A 17,647-nucleotide genomic window follows, 5' to 3' on the forward strand; every position below is an offset into this window, starting at 1 on the left:
ATTATATAATATATTTATATAGTTATATAAACAAATAAGATATACTTGGCTCTTTTTTATTTCTGTCCTATTTTCAACTCCTTTTAGCTCTTTGACATATATGTGGCTTTCTTTTCTATTAGAAATTTATTTATTTATTTATTTATTTTGGAAAAGTTGTTCTTGGTTTGAGACAGGGTCTTGCTATGTAGTTCAGGCCAGGCTGGCTTCAAACTCACAGTGATTCTCCTGTCTTGGCCTTCTGAGTGCTGGGATTACAGGCATGTACCACCATGCCCAGCAGAATTTTATTTTCTCATGTTGTTGTGTCTTTAATCTTCCTGATTGTTTTATTTAGTCCCTCAGTTATGGCAGCGCATTCTTTTTGTTTGTTTTGTAATTTTTTTTATAGTGATCTCATTTTTGTCCCCATTTGTTTCCCCACAGGATTCCCTTGTAGCCTATGTTATGAAACCGTATTTCTGCAGTTTTATAAGGCACTCCAGAGTACCCCTTGGCAGGAATTGATTTTGTGTTAATTTCTTGGTTTGTGGGTTTCTGAATACATGCTAGTGTGCTTCTAATGTTTATTCAAATCCAGCTGCATATAAGGTACATGACTGAGGTTTGGCTGTATCAGGGGAGATATTCTGTTTAAACTCAGGCAAAAGAGAGAAGCTGCTTTGTTCCTTTCCTGTGATGACTGGCTGTCAGTTTTCTAGCACATGTTTTGTGGAGGCCCTGCCACTTCTCATGTCCTGGATCATGAGAACCCATGGATATAAAAGCCCTACAATGAAGCAGCTGGATTACTGTAATAGTACCACACACACACACACACACACACACTCCCAAGGTCAGCTACAGCACCTGTTCATGCAGTAGCATCTTTATCTTCAATTTGTTCTTTATTCTTACAAGCACCTACTTTGTTTCTTGGGAACTCAACTAAAACAATGTTTGGTATATTTCTTCCAGCATTTCAAAGGGATTCAGTAGGAGATTTTTCTGGTTATCTTATACACCATCCTGTTAGAACCAGAAGCATTGTCTTAACCTCCCTTCCCTTCCCCTTCCCCTTTTCCTTCCTTCCTTCCTTCTTCCCTCCCTCCCTCCCTTCCTTCTTTTTCTTGGCCTGTGTATTCACTTCACTTAGCTATATCCCTAGCCACAATTTCTTAATTTATAAAGTGGTATAAGTATTGCCTTTCACAAAAGTTATCAAGATTGGGTAAGGATTTAAGCAAGATATCTAGCCATGTGGTAAATGCTTAATCAATGCTAACAATAATAATAATAATTATTATAACATGTTACCTTTTCCTTGCCATTGTTACCTAGCTTGGCTGGAAGCCTTTGAAAAATAAAATAGCTAACTTTCTCCTAATGTCTTTATGCCAAATTTATCCTGAGAAGATAGTGAGGGAAAGGCGAGGAAATAAAAAGTAGGTATGTATTCACATTAGTTATGCTGGTCACATTACTATATATGATCTCTCATCATCCCTAAAATAACCCCTTGATGTCAGGTAGTGCAGCGGTCAGTATGGAATAGGTCAAACTTGGGTAACGAAGAGTTCCAAGATTTCAGGGAAGTCCCTGCCTTGCTTATGCTTCATGTCCACCATATATGCATGGAAAGCTTAATGTCACATTGCTTCTTAGGGTTCCCATCATATAGAAGTTCCATCACCTTGCTGCTGTACCATCTGAAACATCTGGGAGATTAGGTAGCCACACAGTCTTTTCATGGTCTCAACCTCTCATAATTTATTCCTGCAAACCAGTCACGTGACCTTGGCCAACTCTAAGGTGTCAAGAAAATGTAGGCAATAAAATGAAATATTTGGTGAGTTCAACTGTCTCAGCCACAGGTAGAATTGAAAGAAATTGACTTTTACCAGCCCCTTCTAAGTGTCCACGTGGTGCTGGCTGTGAGTATTACACTCTCTTTCAACTCTCAGCAATGTTCTCAAGGGTTGAGAGATATTGAGGAGCTGAGGTGAGACAACAGAGCATGTTAGCACTGAGCCAAAATGTATATTTTGCTTTCTGCCTCCACATCATATATTTCCACCATGGGACTAGAAAGGGCCAGAAAGAGAGGAAAGCAGATGGGAGGAGGCTGAGAGAATCCTGGAGGGCAGCTCTGGACTGAGAGGTGCTGAGAGGTGATGCTGACTCTCCTGTTTGAGCCCTAGGAGCAGCAAAGTGCTGTAATAGTCAACTTTCCATTTTTGTAACAAAATACCTGAGCCAATAAACTTATAAAGAGGAAAGGTTGATGATCTTGGCTCACAGTTTCGGAGATTCTAATCTATGTTCAGTTGGCTTTGCTGCCCTTGAGCCTGGTGTGAAGCAGTGCACCTTGGTGTTCAGTGCATAGTAGAGGGTGGCGGGGAAGGCTCCTTGGTCTCCTTATTTCCTTCAATGGCACATCCCTGTGTATTAGCATTCCTGGGACAAAATACCCAACACTAGAGACCTAAAGGAGGAGAGGTTTATTTTGGATCAGTTTCAGTTCATGACTGTCTGGCTTGAAGGCAGAAATATGGTGGAAAGGCACAGCAGAGCAAAGCTGCCAGGAAGCAGAGCTAGAGGAGGGCCAGAGCAGAAGACATAGACCCAACACCACCCTGCCATGACCCACCCAGACAGACCTAGAAGTGTGTACCACTAATCCTCAGGGTGGATCTCAAAGTCAATCGGGTTGACACCCCCCCAACTGCCTCACCAAGTGGCCTGACTGCCTTCCACTAAGCCCCTTCTCATAATCCATGGGCCAGTGAGCAAGCTTTAGCATCAGACAGTAGCATGGCCCAAGGAGCCGTGGACACAGCCGGCTGCATAGGATTGTCTGCTTGGGCCAGACATCCACGCACTGGGGACACCGTCCATAGTCAGGCGTGAATGTTGTGTGATAAGCATGAATTTGGGTCCCTTGAGTCATGGCTGTGGTGCCACAGGGGCCACCAAACCTTCCCTGGGACCCTGGCTTTGAGCTAGAGTACCAGGAAGGGTGTGGTCCTCATGGTCACTCCCTTCTCCAGTCCAGCCTCAGTCATCAATCTCACCCCTGACTGCTTTTTGCACAGCTGCCTTGGGCAAGATGCTGGGAACTTCATCTGATTCATCTGTGTCCCCAGAATCCTGACCCTGAAGACTGGCTTGGAAAGTCTTTCAGTTTTGCCAACCTGGAGCTGCCTGGTCTATGGGGCACTGACCACGGGGAGAGGGTGGCTGAGATGCAGCTGTGTCGACTCTGGGATGACTCAGCCTCCGAAACTGATGGCAGATGGTGGTGCTGGGGGCAAAGGGATCTCAGTGGGTCTGAGATTCTCCGGGATTCTAGGATTCATCTTCATCCTCTGGCCTCATTAATCCTGCAGAGGAACAAGCTGAATTCTCGGTTCCTATCCCCTCCAGAGCTGGAGGCTGTCTGTTTTGCACAGTGGAGTTTGCAGGCCAGACTCTGTGAGACATGGAGAAGAGTGGGGACTGCGGCCTTGAGCCCAAGCTAGGGGTTCCCCCCCCCCACAGCCACAGGCGACTCTGCAGGGGCCCCCACCAGCCGGCCCAAACGGCGGGGCCCCACCGGCCGGCCCTGCCTCTGCCACCAGCAGCTGCAGGGAATGGGACGGGGACTGCATTTACAGAATTCCTGTCTGCAAAGGCCATGCAGTTGTTTTAGATTAGCATACAAATCGACATTAGCATTGTACATCTGTTGTTAATCCACTTCCCAGTGGAAGGGAGATGCCAACACGTCGTTTATTAGGCACGTCGATCCCATAATGTCCTTTCTCGCTGCCTTTGTCTTGCTTCGGAGGCCATAATGGGTTCCAGGATGTCTTTTATTTTGCTATAGACCACGTTTCCTCCTGCCTAACAGATCAGGACGTAATGGATTCCAGGACGTAATTTATGCTATTTTGGAATCAGACTCTAATATTAATTCTGAAGCCTTTGGGCAAACCTCCAGCAAGGCCACGGCCCTACATGCACCCCATGGTCATCAGACAGGCACCAGGAACCAGCTCAGTCCCCGGGTTACAGGGGAGGAAAGAGCCCAGACTGACAGCTCCCAAGTCAGCAAATTCCAGGCAGGCGTAGGCAGAGAGGCTGGAGGGTGCTAGGGGTGGGGGTGGGGCAGACAGAGGCTGAGGTGAGGAATACAGTCCGGGAGGAAGGTCACACATGGCCTCAAAAACCGGGGATGAGCCGGGCTTGGTGGCACATGCTTGTAATCCTAGCACTCTAGGAGGCTGAGGCAGGAGGATTGCAAGTTCAAGTCCCTCACAATTTAGCAAGACTCTGTCTCAGAATAGAAAAGGGCTGGGGATGTAGTTTAGTGTAAAAGCCCTAGGTTCAATCCCCAGTACCCCAAACAAACCAAACCAAACCAAGGCATGGGGCTGGCTACAGACTCTGAACACCACTTGGGAAGGCCTTGGAGATGAGAGCTTGACTCTGGGCAGGGAGGAAGGGCTTCCCAACGGGAGGAAAATATGCAGTGAGCTAGGACTGTGCTGGGGGCCAGCCAGTCTTGACCCAACCTCGAAGTCTACTCATGGGGTGACCCTGGGGTGGCCGCTCCTTCTCACCGGAGAAGGCCAGGCTTCTCTGCCCAAAGCCATCCCAGGCCTGAGAAGGATATAGGAAGGGTCGTGTGCTTGTGAAAGTTCTGGGAAGGTCCTCAAAGTTTTGTTCCTGGAGGGTGGAGTGGTGTCCCATGCATGCCCAGCCTGTCCCCAGCGAGAGTGTGTTCCCGACACCTGTGTGATGACCATCAGAAGGAGCAGCTGTCCTAACGTCACACTCCAGGGCTGCACTGGCCCACAGGGTGCCTTTGTGTGTGTTAGAGAAGCAGTAGGTGGGGAGCGTGTGTCTCCCGAGGGTGACACATGTGTCTTTTACAGCTCGGGCCTTTGAGACCAGGCCAGGCAGCCCTCAGGAACCTCCTGGCCCAGGGCAATGCCCCCAGGGAGGCTCTTAAGGATGCCCACCTTCTGGGTGGAGGCTGACCTTTGTGTCCCTCTGGCTGTGGCCTCTTCCTGCTCTCGCTCTCTCTCTCTGAGGATGCAGCCCCTTCTCTCTGAAGACTGGTAGCCTGGCCTATAACCTGCCTGGCACTCCATGTTGGGCCTGAGGGAGCCCCAGCCGTACCTGCCTCCTTTGCCTGCTGCTAGGCCTCTGGGGCTGGGACTGATGTGGCCCTCAGGATAGGGTTTCCTCCACTTTCCCTCAGCCTTTCCTCTTACAATGCAGTGTCCACTACTCTCTCCAGCCATCCTAGGCTGTCTTTAGGATCAGTCACGCTTCTTGGGGCTATGGTGTTGGTGTTGGGGGACACGGGGCCCAGATTTCTCTTCCCTTCTCCCAAGGAGTTTTCATCATGCCCACCAGCAGCCCTGAGGCCCTGGGCCCATTATTCTGTGTCCCCAGGGCTCCCCAGTTTGCCACAGAAAGCCTATCTCCTGCTGCTGGGTCTGGAGCAAGCTGGACAAAAAAGGAGACCTCCTGGGATGGATGGGACAGCTCCTCCTAGCACTGGTCTTCCGGACCCTGCAGCAAAGCCACCAAGCTACTGGGTATCTTTCCAGTTGCAGGCTTTGTTTTTTTTAAATCATACTACATTTTATATAAGATTAAATTGCCCATTTTAGCCAGTTTTAAGTGTAAAATCCAGTGGTATTAACATTCACACTGTGGCTGCCCATCGCTATTTCCATGACCAGGATGTCTCCGTCACCCCAAGTAAAATGCAGACTTTAAGAGAAGCGGGGTGGATTACTGCAAGTTCTGTTTCTAGCTTACCCTTTGGGTTATTGCCCCCTTTTATTATCTTTTCAGCTATTTTACAAGTTTGTTAGCTTGTGCAAAAGTAGGAACACTGCTCATATCCTTGTCTTCATGAATGTTAGTTAATTGTGTCCAGCAGATGCTATTGATTAGGGCTCAGGGGAGGGGCCTGGTTTACATCTATTTCCAAATTCATTTCAGCCTCCCTCGATTGCCCCCCTGAGCCTGTGGCTCTATGATTTTGCCTGTGAAATACTTGTGGCAGGCATCTCCCTGGCTCATCCCCTCTTTAACTAAGGTGTTAAGTAAAAGTTTTGACACACATAATACAATCAAAGACTATGGTGAATGCTTAAATTGAAAGACATTTTATTACAACAAATGACACATTGCCATGAATCCCCCTCAAAATGCTTCTCCTCACTTCAAACACACTCATCCCATCGTTCTTGGCACTTTTTGAAGCAGTTCAGGAAGTCCTCTTTCGTGTCTTTAGTTGTGCTGTTGTGGTGACCTCCGTGTCCTGACTCAATTCAAAATGTTTACCTTTCATGGTCATTTTGGCTTTAGGGAAGAGCCAGAAGTCTTGAGGTGCCAGATCTGTGAATAAGGTGGATGAAGACATACTGTCATGTTTTTATGAGCCTGCTTTTCTGTTGGATGGTGGTAGACAGCAGCATTCACTGTATATTTGATTACACTTCTCAAAGATACAAACTGCATAAGCTGGAAGAGTGTGTTCTTGCCCTCAAATCCTTCCTTTTCTCTGCTTCTTGGATGTCATGGGCTGAGCACCTTTTCCTCCATCCTGCTTTTCTGCCTCAGAGCCAGCTGACCACAGACTGAAACCGCGAGCCAAAACAGACCTCTCCTCCTTTCATTAATTTGCAGGTTTCTGATCTTGGGTCTCAGTGATGAAGAAAGTGGCTGAGACGGATGTGAATACATGGAACCTTGGGAAGATCAAATGACCAGGCAGGACCACAACCACGGCCAGGTGGTGTGGCTAAGAAGGAGAGCCTGCCTTCTCACTGACATGGAAGGTTGAGAGTCTGAGGGACACAGTGGTCAAGTAGCGGAACAAGCAACTCATTTCCAGGGGGCCTAGAACTGCTCAATGGGCTTCTGTTTGGTTCAGAAGAAAGGGACTTATTAAAGAAAAAAACAAAACAATAAAAAGCATTTGTAGGACAAATGTAAATAGTGCCTCCTGGGGGACAGTTCCTTTGGACAGAAAAATGTACTCGTCACTGGGGAGAATTGGAGGCTGTTCCTGAGCAGACAGGTCACTTTGGGCCTGTCCTGAAAACAAGCCCCATCCAGGGCTTGTGGGTGGTGGAGAAGGCACCCAACAACCAGAGGTCATTGATGTGACAGTCACTGCCTGTCCAGGGCCATTCTGAAGATACTGCACTTTTATGGCAAACCCCATGGCAGAGCAGAGCAACACAGGTTTTGAGTCTCTGGTGTGTGATATTCCCCTGCTGATCCTCAGTTTTGTCACCTGTAAAATGGGGACCATGATGCTTTCACCTGAAAAGCGTTGTTAGCTTTGCCCAGGCTGGGCTCAAACTTGTAGTCTTCCTGCCTCAGGCTACCAGAGTGTTGGGATTGCAGGTAGGTGCTGTCTCCCCTGGCCTACCTCTGGATTTGTGTGTCACCTTCCACCTTTGTGTTCAGTGATATTCTTAGTGTCTTAAAATTGGCCACAGTGGGAGAATTTATACCAGGGACTCTGGCAAATGCTGAGAGAATCTGTTGTTGACCATTTACCAGAACACTACTGGTGGCTGTGCAAAATGTGTGCCTGGCATTTGGGACATTCCTCCATGCCTGTGTGTCTCTGTGGTGACAAATGAGGGATCACTGGGTGGGAGTAGTGGGGCCTTGTGGAAAAATCCTGCTTGGATTGGCTAACCTGCACAGGGTCCTTTCCTGGAGGCTGACATTCATGGCTGAGGACAGCTGTGGCTGGCCTGGATGTTGAATTTAAGAGGTTGAGAGTCAAACTCTCCCGGAGGTGACATTTCCTGGTTTTGCTTCTTGCTCAGACAGAAAGATCTTTGGAAAAAGTTTAAAAAAAATTTTTTTTTCCTTACTGGAGATTGAACCCAGGGTCTTGGCATTGAGCTGCATACCTGGCCCTTTAATTCTTTTTTTAAATTTTGAGACAGGGTCTTACTAAGTCACTAAGTTGTCCAACCTGGCCACCAACTTGTGATTCCAGAGATGGGATTATAGACGTACACCACCCTGCCTGGCTTAGGGGCCATTATTCCTTAAATTAGGATTACTTGAACACAGCTCTGGGATGCTGCTATAGCAGTTCTGATAACTGAGACGCTACTGAGTGACTAACAGCTGGGTGGCTTATACGGCATGGATGTGCTGGGCAAAGGAATGATTCATATCTCATGCAGGACGAGTTGGGATGGCAAGAGATTTTATCACACTACTCAGAAAGTTTGCAATGTAAAACTTATGAATTGCCTATTTTGGAATTTTCCACTTAAGATTTTCAACTGTAATTGGAACTACAGAAAGTACTATGTTGAGTAAGGGGCGCCTATTGCAAGAGGATCGAACTGTAAACCTGACAACTTCTAGAATCTTATGTGGCGATGAGTGTAAGGGGAAATCAAGACAGCAGCAGTAACTGACATGTGAATTCTGTTGGGGACAAAGGCATAAATACTTCTATTTCTACTGCATTGTTGATGATGTTGTTACTATGTTCTTAATAGAAAAAAAATGCTGAATGTCCATTAGAGGATGTGGAAAATAAATACTTAATGTTATTTCTTGTCCAGGTTTGCCACCCCACTTTCTCTCTTGGACCCTGGCTATGAATCTGGGTTCCAGAGTCAGGGAACCTTGAGGGCATTGAGCTTTGAGCTTTGTCTCTTTCCAGTGCTATAAGTAATGCCTGGTTTGCGCTGTGCAGACACAGGTTTGTTGAATGGACAAGTGAGTGAATTAAGTCCAGGAAGGTGTGGCAGGGAGCCAGGCCCTGCTCCTCCAGCTGTACTTATTTAATAGCATGAACGTGACTTGGCTCTGCCCAGCACTGTGATAAGCAGCAACTTTTCCCAGAGCACTGCAGATTGCGAGTGATTCTCCCTGTCTGAGTCAGCACCTGTCCAGAGCTGTTCAGTAATGGCTGGGATTCATCTCCACTGCAGGAGAGGGGCTGTGCTCATCACCCCGGGATTCCCCGCTGCTCTCCGCCCTCCTCTTGGCAGAGGCAGCCGGAGGAGCTGCTGTGGTTTCAGAAAGTAATGGACCTGATACTCTACTGGCCTGGGGAAGAAAGATCTTAATGATTGTCCTGAAGAGCCATTACACTATCCGCTGAGAATGTCAGGCTGTCAGGGAGCCGCCCGGGAAGAGGAGCCATTAGCCCCGGCTGGAATCACCGAGCGTGCAGGGCTGAAATGTTATCGACCCAACACAGCCCAGATGTCAGACAGACCAGGCACGGGGGACTCTGGCCAACGCAGCTTTCCAAAGCACGTTGACTTGATTTCGCTTTCTTCCCGAGAGAAGCCTACTAGCTCTCCAAGTTCTAAGGCACTACTGGTGGAGAGATTTAGTGCAAGGACACAGGTAGGCAGTGTGGACAGCCTGGGCCGCTGCTTTCACATCTGCTCACTCGCCTGAGGTCTTCAAAGGCTTCCCACGATGGCTCAGTGCTGCATGGCATGGCCCCTGCTTCCTGGCCAACTGGACCCTGTGTTTTCCAAGGTCATTTGTCACTATCCACAGTTGAGCAGCACTACTGGGCAGCTCGAGGCAGCTAAATTGGACCAGTTGTCTGTGGCCAGGGCCACAAGCTTGATACCAAGCCACATCTGGCAGGAGCCGCCAGTGCTCAGGGGCCAAGAATGGCTTGGGTTTCTGATCTCCAGCATGGCACCCAAGGCTTTATAGCCTCATCTGAGTGAGATCTGTTGAATGGCTCACGTGGTGGCTTCTGTCCCTAAGGGGTAGGCACTTGTGGCTCATAACATGCTCTGACAGGATAGAAACTTCACCCCCCGCCCCGCCCTTTCTTCCTCTTGATCTTGTTGGTTACCAGGTTGTGCCTGTGGTTTGGAAGCCAGACAGGAGCTTGGCCATGTGACCACGGATGGGAAGGGCTGGTGATCTCTCCATGCTCCAAGTGTCTGCAGCCACGACTGTGGCCAGGGGAGCAGGAAGCTCCTCTTGTTTCATCTTCACTTTATTTTGGCTAATTATCTATGGAACCAGATACCCCATGTGCCAGCGGCACCAGGCTGAGCCCTTTAAAGGCCCTTAGCCCTCATTTAATCTCCACAACAATCCCGAGAGACAAGTACCACGTTGAGGCAGAGGACGCAAAGGCTCTGAGAAGCTGTGTAACTTTCCTGAGCTCATCCAGCTGTGAAGTGCCCCGGCCGGGACTGGAACCTGTGTTGATGACCCACTAAGCCATACAGCCAACATCGTTTGGCTACTGTCTCTTTGGAGATTCTAACCAGAAGGAGACCCAGTCTTTGTCCCCTGGAGCTTGTGCCCGTTACCAAAGGGACAGACAGATGCAGATAAACTTGGCTGGTGTCATTCGTGACACAACTGGGAGAACACACGCTGTGGGTTCTCAGGGGATGTGCAGGCTGCTCCTCTGGAATCCTGGGGGGCTTCACAGAGGAAGTGGATCTGGAAGGATGAGGAGAGACTGGTCAGATGAAGTGGGTCGGGAATATCCACCTGGAGGAGGAACAGCCAATAAACCCAAAGCCACGGAGGCCTGGACAATGTGTGGAGCCGATTCAGGGAGGGCTTCGGGGGTACCCAGAGTGTGGGGCAGGGGCCAGGTTGTGCCTGGCTGCAGTGACACCACCTGCCCCTGACTTGAACTTGGGGAGCCCCTCAAGGCTGGTGAGCAGGGAAGGAAGCAGGGCTCAGATCAGTGTTTCTGAGAATCCTCCCAAGTATTGGAGGAAAAGGCAGATTTCAGGGTGGAGAGGGGATTCAGGGGTGAATGGGGGTCAATAGCCCTTCTGTTTCCCTCTGAGAGGACCAAGGTACTGGAGGCAAGGAGGGGGCAGGGCCTGGACTAGGAATTTCCCTAACTCTAATTTTCCTTGTCAAAAAACAAATGTATAACAAATTTAGTCTAAGGATCTAGTTGGCCTCTGTTAGCCTAGAATCAGGCCACTGTTTACATAAAGAAGAAAGAGGATTCTGATGCACTGAGCCTCGGAGTTTGGCTTTATAGGCAGGGAGAGGCTGAGGAACACAGAAGCAGGACAGAAGCAGGTTGGTCCTTGCAAAGTGATTTTCCTCCTGCAAGTTATAGTAGAGGGGCGTCCTCATCACACTAGCTGCACCTGGCCTGTTGGGGAATTCGACTGTTACCGTTTTCTCTACTGACTTCTCAGAGGGTCTGATAAACAATTTCATTTCAGCTTGGCGACTGGAACTTTAGCACCAGTGACTTTTCCGTTTTGGTTTCATCTATTGGGCCTAAGTACAAGAGCTCAGCCCAAACCAGTGCCCTCCCTTTTAGTTTTATTTAACACAGGAAGAACCCAAAGCTGCCCCCTGAGGTCCATGGTGCTTTCCCTGGGACCCTATCCCAGGGACAATCTAAGTTACACATGTGCAGCAGCCCAGGGGACGACAGGAGCCCTGACCCGGATAGGGGACCCCGAGTTCTCGTGCCAGTTCTGCAAAACTCACACGAGCACCTGATGTGGCCAAGTCTCTTTTCTTCTCCTGAAAAACTGTGACCTTGGCCATGACACCTGTCGCTGTGGGAGTGTGGGGGTGGTTGGGCCACACTGACTTATTCCAAATTGTGCGTTGACCTGCAGAGAGGCTCTGAGATGAGTAAAGCAACAGCATGTTCTGGACACGCATTTTGTGGCTCTGGTGAAATCTGAGGAGACTTCCTGAGACCAAGGCTCTGCGCTTTGGAAACCCAGGTGGGACATGGTTTCCTCTGGAGTCTAGCAGGGTAAGGGAGGCCTGGCACTGGCTCCTCACTACCTGGCACCCTGAGAATCCGGTCCCCACTGAGCACTCCTGGCCAGCATGAATGTAAGCTGATCCCCGTGCAACATGGTGCATTTAATGAAAGTTTTGACAGAGAGATTTCATTTTGGACACACATTCCCTGAAGGGTTTGTAATAATTGCACTTGAAATGGAGCCAAAAAGCCTCAATGCTTTCCAGATTGGGGGACAGGGCTGGGAATGTAGCTCAGTGGTTCTCTGCCTGCCTGGCAAGCCCAAGGTCCTGAGTTCAATCCCCAGTACCAAAAAAACCCACAAAAAAACAGACTGGGGAGGAGTAAATGCTCCTTTCCGGGAAGGTCTCTGGGCAGGAAGGCAGCAAGAAGGGTTGCAGGGGTGACACAGGGCACTGGTGACCCCTGGACTGTGTGTTCATCTCCTGTGTCCCCTAGCCATCTCACAGTGTGTGTTAGGACCCTCAGTTTAGAGCCACATAAACCCATAGCAGCGAAGGACCCTGATGGGATCTGACTCACATCACAGACTGAGTGGGGACAGATTGGTGGCTTCTCACTGCTCCCCAGATAGCCACTTTCTTGCTCCAGAAATGTACTGGAGATGTCTATCTCCTGGAGCTGAGCCCTTGGGGATCTGCCCTCAGGTATACAGCAGTCTTGCTCCGCCTTGGCTCCTGCCCACCTGGGGCAACTTCTGGAATCCTCTTTGACTCCCTCACTGTTGCCCAACTCCACAAGCCCGCTCCACCTCAGGGCCTTTGCGCGTATCGTCATCCCTATCTGGGACCTTCTTTTTCTTCTTCTTCCTCTTCTTCTCCATCTTCTTTTTCTTTTCTTGGTATCAGGGATCAAACTCAGGACCTTGCACATGCCAGGCAGGTACTGTGCCACTGAGCTACATCCCTGGCCCTGGTACATTCTTCTCCCTAAACAGCACAACCCTTCCCCTGTGCCCTCAACTGCGTCCATTCCCTCACTGCACTCACTGCTTCCTCCAGTGCTCTTCTCTATCATTTACATAACTGTAATGCAAACTATCTTTCTCACTGGAATGTGGTACTGTCAGGGCTCTATGTGCTGTGTTCCCGCCTGTTCCCCCGGTCTCTAGGGGAATGCACGAATGAATGAATGAACAAAACAGGACCAGGTTTTCCTGAAAGTTGACCTTGAGCCATAAAAGGATGAATGGGAGTGGCCCTTAAGGTGGTCCTGCTTGGATTCAAGGAAGCTTTAAAAATCGCTTGTCAATTTGAGGCAGTATTATCAGAAGTTTGTTCTTTACTGGAGGGGTAAGGCCAATCTTCCTCCATCTCTCTAGCATCCTGCCTGCAAGGAAAGGCTGTGCTCCATGCTCCCCACCCACTCTTGCATGGTCTTTCCTTGGCCTGGGAAAAGGCAAACTGGGGCCATCACCCCACTTTCCACATGGAGTCTGAGGGCCTAGAACTAAGGCAGACACGTCCTGTCCATGATGGTGCTTAAGGGACCAGGGGGATCACTGGGTCTAGAGCCTCTATGTGACCCTAGAAGCAGGGAAGGGGACCCCAAGGCAGCTCTAGGCAGAGGGAGAGGTGCTGGCCTAGGACACAGCAGACCCAGTCCAGGGCAGACTCCTTCGCCTTCTCATTTGTAAAATGAAGGTGATCAGGCTGTGCTCACAGGCTGTAGCAAGGACAAACGATATCCTGTTTAGGAAATAGCTGTGTGAACTGTGGTCCCTCCACCAAAGGGCACGGGTGTGATTGACATGGCGGGGAAGTGATCTTGGCTTTCTCCCTGCAGGAGAATTCTGCCCAGAGCCAGGTCCCTGGGGGAGGGAAGTCCCCTCTCTGTTTCTGTGGGGACAGCTGCCTTCAGCTGCAAGAGGCAGAGCCTAGGAGATAGGCACAAGGGAACCCTACAGCCAGCCTACAAAGTGGCTCAGAGCTGGCATCAGCATGGGCAGATGGGACCGGCAAGCCAGCACCCCGTCTCTCTGCCCCTGTCTCTCTATCTTACTGTCCAGTGTGTCATTTCGATCCCCTTGGAGGGGTATGCCCCAAAGCACAGGGCATAACCAAAAGTGACAGAAACTCACAGCCTTATTGCTTAAGGCCAGCGGAAAGGGTGAGGAGGGTTCTGCTGTTGGGAAAGGAAAATTTTCCAGAGATGAATTCTGATTGGCCCAGCCAGATCATGTGGCCATCAGCCTGTGGGCTGAGCCAGGGTAGCAAGGGGATTAAGAGGTTGGCTGCTCACATTCTCGCGTGGGCTGGAAGGACTGTCTCAGAGAAGGGGCTACTGCTCTCTCGAGATGGGGAGCAGAAGCTGGAAAGCAAGCCATTAGTTTCCCTTCTTCCCTCTTCCAGGGGATGCCGGCATCCTAGCAACTGGTCTGAAAAGCTGGGCTTGGGGGTGTGGCCTCTCTGGTTGCCTTTACAATTTATTCAGGGTGGAGGGGAGTTTCTTCCCTTGCTCTTGAGTGGAAACCAGGCATTCCATGACTATTCTGGGAAAAAAAGTAGGCAATAGAATAGTCAAAAGTCAGTATAAGTCATAAACTATGATGATTAATTACCCAGAAATGTCTGGTTCCATGAAATAATCAAAACACCCAATTTAGCTGGGTGTGGTGGTGCACCCCTGTAATCCCAGCATTCTTGGAGGCTGAAGCAGGAGGATCACAAGTTTGAGCCCGGCCTGGGCAATTTAGTAAGTTAGCAAGAGCCTGTCTCAAAATAAAAATAAAATATTTTAAAAGATCTGGGGCTGAAACTTGGTGCAAAGACTCTGGGTTCAATCCCTGGGGGAGAGAGAGAGAGAGGGAGGGAGGGAGGGACGGAGGGGAAGAGGAAGAGGGAAGGAAAGAAGGAATGAAAGCAAGGAAGCCGACAGCCTCCACATCCTATAAATGCGAAGAACTCCTGTTAAGCTCTCCAAGTGGCCCACACAAGCTGTCCATAGAATCCCGTTCCCCAGGCTTGGGGCCAGGGGCAGGCACTGGTCGGGGCCCCAACACAGCCCACCCTCTCTGACCTTGGCGAGTCCTCTCCCCTTACGATTCCCGTCTTCCATGAGGGTGAGTTGCCTAACAGGTCCTCCCTCAGCCGCTTTCAATTTGCTGCACCATGCTTTGCTTCTCAACTCACTCTGCTGCTCGACAGCTTTATCGTTTAGTGGAAACTCCCCACTCTGTGCCCTGATCCCTAAGGGAAGCCATAGAAACACAGTTAGTGGGAAAACCCCAGAGAAATCTGCGTTGCGTTCTCACCGAGTCTCTCCAGCACTGCCACGAAGTAGTGCAGTCCTTATTGTGATTATAGTATGTTCCCCTAACACATCGTGATTACATATAATAAATAACAACCATATGTTATTATTATCATCTCCATTTACAGATGACAAGTCTGAGGCTCAGAGAGATCGAGCACCATGCCAAAGGCCACACAGCAGGTCAGTGGCCAGTTGACACTGGCCTTTGTTGACCCACCTGGGTTTTCTGTTTTGCTGTAAATACAGGAGGACAAGACCTGTCTCTTTCGATGACTGATTTTGCCGATGTTCTTTCCTGTAGGGACAAAGGCTGATACCTGAAGCTACTATTGACTTGTGTCTTGGCAGAAGGAACTAGGAGTTCTTGCAGACCACTGCTTTCCCACCAGAGTGTCTTCAGGTCTCAGGCCCCTGGACCCTCCCTAGGCCACCAGGCCCCAGGAGACATGGGTCCAAGGACTCCAGCTCCCAAGGTGGAGCCTGGCCTTTGGGGTTGGGATGGGCCTCAGCTTTATTAGAACCAGATTCTTCCGGCAGGACCCAAGAGTTGAGCCTCTTATCCAGAGGTGCTTTATTTTTATTCTTATTAAAACAAAAGCTGCCCTGATCGTCTAAATGAGGCTGCTAACCATTGCCTAGGAATCTGCCAATGGAAATAAACCTGCAGGGTTGGGGAGGAAGTGGGTCGATGGCCATGAGGCCATTGCCTGGGAAGCCTGCTCACATCTCCTCCTGGCCCTGGGCCCAGCCCCTCCCAGCTCTGCTGAGTTTGGTCTGCAGGGCTCCTTGGCTCTCACCAGTAGTGGGATGAGCTAGGAGGGGCTGTGAGCTCCGAAGGGTCACCCTTGGAGGTGGTTCATCTTTTCAGCTCCCCAAACCTCCTCTTTTTTCTAGATGCACCAGACTCTTCCTCCAGAAAGCCCTTCCTGGTCTGTCCAGATGGACCCTTGTCACTATGGCTGCATCCCTCGCTCAGGGTCACACTGCATTTGGCTAAAATGGCCTCGGGTTCAATCCCGCAGTGCTCAGCACAGGGCCTGGTCCACAGTTACACTCAGATTCCTAGTGGTGCACGATCACGGTGTGCGTGTGTGGCTGCATGAGTGTGAGCTGTGTGTGGGTGCACAGGCTGTGGGTTTGCGTGCGTAGGACATGTACATCTTCATAGTGTGTGTGCAGACATGGCTCGTGCTCCTGTGTGGGGGCTGTGTGTACACAGTTCTACAGTCTTAGTTCTATGCAGTTCTCTAGAAAAAAGACCACATGGGCTCTATCACCCCTGCCAAAGGCTTTGGGGTCACTTAGCCCAATCTTCTCTTGTTCAGATAGGGAAACTGAGGATCAGAGAGGGCATTGGGCCCCTGGCTCAGAAGCAATTTGAGAACTGAGCCTTCTGGGTCCTGGTGGCTGCTGGGAAAGGCACATGGTTTGGACAGGAGCTGGGCCAGAGCCCTGCTGTCCCTGGGGCCCCAGGAAAGGGCTCTGCAGCTGGAGCCAGGAAGGTGGCTTAAACCAGAGCCTTGCCTCCTGCCTTGGTGTGGGCGGGCGAACAACCCGGCAGATGAGGTCTCAGCTCTTGGGATCTTGAGGGAGCAGCCCTCCCCTCAGTGTGTCCCCAGGAGATTGTCTTGCCTCTCCTTGGGCAGCTCTAGAGGCGGCTCTTCCTCTTCCTGGGGTTTGCTACCCAGTGCTTGTCCTTTGAGAGGCTGGGTGTCTGCCCAGGGACTCGGGTCCCCACAGGGTGCCCTCCTGTTCTCTCTCTGTCCCCTGACAGAATGGCCTGAGCTCTTTCTCCCCCTCTCTTCCTCCCCATGCTCAGGGTGAGTGCCCAGTCCCTCCACAGTGGCCTGCAACCCCAGAGCCTGACTCCTGTGTCCACCCCCAGAAGGAAGGACACTGTCCCCACCCCTGGAAGGAAGGACGCCATCCCTCCATCACACTCTGCTCCCCGATTTCTTCTCTCATCAGTGCTGGGACTTCTTTCCGGAACTGGGTCTCGGGTTCAAGGTCTGCAGGGACCCTGTCCCCTCTGCTCCCCGACACAGCGCTCTGCTCTCACTTGGGCCTAGGAAACAAAGGCCAGGAAATGAAATATGAGCCAGCACCTCTGAACTGTCCTTGTGCGTAAGTCTCCTGGGGGCTATGCCAAAAATCCATTGGGATTGGATAGGGCTGGGCAAGGCCTGAGCATAGCAGCTGCCTGCTGGACCACATTGGAGGCGGAGGTGTTAATGAACCAGCATCTCCATGCAGGGCACTGGAACTGTTGCCTTTTTGCCTCCAAACCACAGGCACTAGGGAGGTTTGTAGGCAGTGAGGTGGCACTGGCCGAGTGCCATGGGAGGATGGTCATTGGAGCCTTCTTTCCACACAGAACACAGCTCACAGAGGGGCCTGTTGGGTGGGCTGTGGGTCTGTACCTCCTGCCTCTAGTTGCTCAATATCAAGGGGTTTCCAGCCTGAGCTGCCCTCTGTCCATGGCAAGTGGCCTGGGGCCAAGCAGACTTTCCCTGTCAGCTTTCCCCCGGACTCCAACTTCCTAGCTCTTGGACTCATTGGCTGGTGGGAACCAGCGTCCCCTTTTGTCCTGGGAATAACCCTTCTTTCCCTTTGGAA

General features: G+C 50.3%; 1 protein-coding gene across 1 annotated transcript in view; it reads left to right on the forward strand.

Annotated features, from left to right (window-relative positions):
* The window catches only part of Col26a1 (collagen type XXVI alpha 1 chain), a 128,393-nt gene that overhangs the window by 69,240 nt on the left and 41,506 nt on the right, over window positions 1–17,647 (forward strand). The gene's annotated exons all lie outside the window — the stretch shown is intronic.

Source organism: Fukomys damarensis, unplaced genomic scaffold, assembly GCF_012274545.1.
Source record: "Fukomys damarensis isolate Sample0158 unplaced genomic scaffold, DMR_v1.0_HiC HiC_scaffold_17, whole genome shotgun sequence".
NCBI classification, from domain to species: domain Eukaryota; kingdom Metazoa; phylum Chordata; class Mammalia; order Rodentia; family Bathyergidae; genus Fukomys; species Fukomys damarensis.